The sequence below is a fragment of the Schistocerca piceifrons genome, unplaced genomic scaffold (assembly GCF_021461385.2).
Source record: "Schistocerca piceifrons isolate TAMUIC-IGC-003096 unplaced genomic scaffold, iqSchPice1.1 HiC_scaffold_1012, whole genome shotgun sequence".
In the NCBI taxonomy this organism is placed as follows: domain Eukaryota; kingdom Metazoa; phylum Arthropoda; class Insecta; order Orthoptera; family Acrididae; genus Schistocerca; species Schistocerca piceifrons.
The window spans coordinates 22,501-25,000 of record NW_025726811.1 but is presented as its reverse complement, the minus strand read 5'-3'; the positions used below and the strand labels follow the sequence as shown (position 1 = coordinate 25,000).

At 58.6% G+C, this 2,500-nt stretch overlaps 1 non-coding gene across 1 annotated transcript in view; it reads left to right on the top strand.

The window, feature by feature from the left end:
- The first annotated feature begins 1,612 nt into the window (after nucleotides 1–1,612).
- Nucleotides 1,613–2,500, top strand: part of LOC124724777 — a 1,909-nt gene continuing 1,021 nt past the window's right edge. Inside the window, exon 1 of the ribosomal RNA XR_007006620.1 lies at nucleotides 1,613–2,500. This exon is cut by the window's right edge and continues 1,021 nt beyond it. This is a non-coding gene — a ribosomal RNA (small subunit ribosomal RNA).

Here is a 2,500-nt window from a genome sequence, read left to right as displayed (position 1 = left end):
TGGCAGCAGGACGTACATGCCGCCCCTCCCCACGTCCCCACCTTGCCCCCTGCCTTCGCAAGCTGGTTGGTGAGAAGTTTGCATGTTCAATGCCCTTCGCATGCGACGTACTCAGGCTACGTTGTGGTGCGGCCTGTGTCAACTGTCCGCTGATGTCGTACGCGTGAACCACAATCTGTACTGCACATTCGTCCTTATGTACTGAATGATACATCGTGGCACATGTGTGACCGCACAACGACTGCGCCCAAAAACGGCGGACCATACAGTGCAAATATTGTGCACGCAGCTACGTGTCGTCTCCCTATGAGAGCTGGATTGCAGTGTGGTACGCCATAGAGACGTGTGGGAGGAACGGACGCCGTGGATGGCGATCAGCATGAGCTGTCTGTTGATGTATTCGGACCTAGTCGTCTCTCCTCACACACCGTGATGGCATGGTGCACCGCGTTCCATATCTGCGACATGCTACAGAGGCCGGTTGACAGTCGTTCGAGCAATGGACATCGCATACGTACGGGGGCCACCTTCCACGTATTGTCTAGGCGTGCACATTTTGTTGCGTGTATGTGGGCAGACGTAGTGTGGCGTGACACCTGACACAGGCATGCAATAATCGTTGAAGTTGCAAATGGCGATGGACGCCTGCGTTTTCTGGTGAAGTTACGCAAATGAACAAATGGTAACCTGTTGTGGTGCGGTTGTTCTCGCTAGGGGTGAATCGGTGATGGCGACGATAGGTTGAGGTACTAACCGGTTGTTCCAGCGATACCCACCATGCCGACGAAACTGAACGGCATCTGGGTGTGAAGCGATACGCGGCGGTGGCTGGGTGGGACCGTCCCCGGCCGGTGAGGGGGCGCCTCCCGGCGTGCTGGCCGCGCGGTGCGTGGGCGCACGCGCTACAGCCGGCTGGTGGGGGCGGCCAGTGGCAGGCGCGCCGGCCGACGGACGCGGCAGGCGTCGCAGCTGCGCGCCGGCGCACCCTGCGCGCGGCGCCGTGCGGCCAAAGTAGGTCCTCGCGGGCCCGGTGCGAAGCGCGGTGGACATCTTCAGTGTGCTGGTCCGATTGAGGACTGTGTGCGTTGAGGATGCGCCGCCGCCCGGCGCTCGGCGCCGCGACGCCGTCTGCTGCTCGGTCGCCCCAGCGGTTCTCGCTGGTGGTTTGTATCGCAGCTGTGCGGATGTGTTGGCGCGTGCGCTGTGCTGGGAGAGTTCGCTTCGGCACCCAAGTGGGGCTTTTGTCCTTCTGTGGCGCTGGCGTTGGAGCTGCCGGTCACCGTAGGTGGCGCGTGTTGTCTCCCGCCGGCAATGCCACGACAGCACGCTCCCGGGCCTCTGTCGGCAGCGGCAAGCTCAGTTGGGAGCACGGGTGGTCGCACCGAAAGCGTCTACTCGCCTAACTCCGGGCGATTGCGCCTCTCTCGAACCCGACCAAGTACTTGGGACGGCGCTGCGCGCCGCCGGGACCTGAGAGGGTTTCGAGGTGTATTGTGCAGGGGAGCTCAGCCTCCTCCTGTTTGCAGAATGATTGAGCGGACGCTTGCGTGTTCGCGCGGGCCCCCGGGACACACTCCCGGGCGGCCGGCTGCTCAGCTCTAGTTGACGCAGCTCCCTGGTTGATCCTGCCAGTAGTCATATGCTTGTCTCAAAGATTAAGCCATGCATGTCTCAGTACAAGCCGCATTAAGGTGAAACCGCGAATGGCTCATTAAATCAGTTATGGTTCCTTAGATCGTACCCACGTTACTTGGATAACTGTGGTAATTCTAGAGCTAATACATGCAAACAGAGTCCCGACCAGAGATGGAAGGGACGCTTTTATTAGATCAAAACCAATCGGTCGGCTCGTCCGGTCCGTTTGCCTTGGTGACTCTGAATAACTTTGGGCTGATCGCACGGTCCTCGTACCGGCGACGCATCTTTCAAATGTCTGCCTTATCAACTGTCGATGGTAGGTTCTGCGCCTACCATGGTTGTAACGGGTAACGGGGAATCAGGGTTCGATTCCGGAGAGGGAGCCTGAGAAACGGCTACCACATCCAAGGAAGGCAGCAGGCGCGCAAATTACCCACTCCCGGCACGGGGAGGTAGTGACGAAAAATAACGATACGGGACTCATCCGAGGCCCCGTAATCGGAATGAGTACACTTTAAATCCTTTAACGAGTATCTATTGGAGGGCAAGTCTGGTGCCAGCAGCCGCGGTAATTCCAGCTCCAATAGCGTATATTAAAGTTGTTGCGGTTAAAAAGCTCGTAGTTGGATTTGTGTCCCACGCTGTTGGTTCACCGCCCGTCGGTGTTTAACTGGCATGTATCGTGGGACGTCCTGCCGGTGGGGCGAGCTGAAGGCGTGCGACCGCCTCGTGCGTGCTCGTGCGTCCCGAGGCGGACCCCGTTGAAATCCTACCAGGGTGCTCTTTATTGAGTGTCTCGGTGGGCCGGCACGTTTACTTTGAACAAATTAGAGTGCTTAAAGCAGGCAAGCCCGCCTGAATA